Source organism: Elephantulus edwardii, unplaced genomic scaffold, assembly GCF_000299155.1.
Source record: "Elephantulus edwardii isolate Elephantulus edwardi_28Jun2011 unplaced genomic scaffold, EleEdw1.0 scaffold00015, whole genome shotgun sequence".
In the NCBI taxonomy this organism is placed as follows: domain Eukaryota; kingdom Metazoa; phylum Chordata; class Mammalia; order Macroscelidea; family Macroscelididae; genus Elephantulus; species Elephantulus edwardii.
Genome location: NW_006399765.1, coordinates 3,410,482 through 3,411,561, shown reverse-complemented (window position 1 = coordinate 3,411,561; position 1,080 = coordinate 3,410,482).

Genomic DNA, 1,080 nt, shown 5'->3' with positions numbered 1-1,080 from the left:
CTCTTTTATTCTTCAGGGTTTTCAGTTAAGTGAGCACCGGAGAAATAAATAGCTTAAAAAGTGGATAGAAGGAAAACTCAACATTGAGAAAATGCCACCTATGAAATCTGCTGCTGAGGAGCTTTTTAACATGCTAAAGAGCAAGGATAGCAGTTTAAAGACTAAGGTACACCTGATACAAGCCATGATATTTGCTCCCCACATATCTGAAAGTTTGACAATGAGTACAGAAGACTGAAGAAAAGTCAATGTCTTTGAATTGTGGGCCTGCAGAAGAGTACAGAATATACTATTGACCACCGACTGTGAAAAGAACAAATAAATCTATATTGGATGAAATGCAACTTGGAGTGCTTCTTGGAGGCAAGGATGATGAAACTTGACCTCACACACATGTTTTCAGGAATGGCCAACAACAAAACAAGACAATTGGGGGTCGGGGGGAAACTCAGTCATGCTGGAAAAGGTCTGAGAGTTGGTGAAAAAGAGAGGAAGCCCCTCAATGACATGGATTGATACAGTAACCACCACAACAATGAACTTGACCATGATGGAGACTGTGAGGATGGCCCAGGACTGGTCAAGGTAACAGGTCTGTTGTTTGTAGGGTTGCTATCAGCTGTATGTAGTTGATTCAACAGCACCATGAACTTCACATGAACAACAACATGAACTCCTTTCCAGGGACTTGGGGAAGTTTGTCTTCTAGTCTGAGATGCACTGAGCAAGGTTAATAGGGAGTCCTTAAAGGTTCTTGAGCAAGGGAAGCATGAATTTAAAGGATCTGCGTACAGCAGTCTGTTCTGTCAATTCCAGATCCTCAAACATGGCAGCTGGAGGTGCAGACAGGCACAATCTCTATGGAGGGTGATGGATTTCCATCAATGCCCAACATATACTGAAGGTTCCTCTACTAAGTGCAGGTGCTGTTTGAGGCACATAACTGACAAGGCTAATCAAGTCCCTTTGCCTGGTGCTTATCATCTGGAGAAAAGACAGGTAGTAGATGGGTATCCGTGTATCATATGTTAGAAGAACAAGTTTTATGAAGAAAAAAAAGCAAGCAAGATGAGGGGTAGA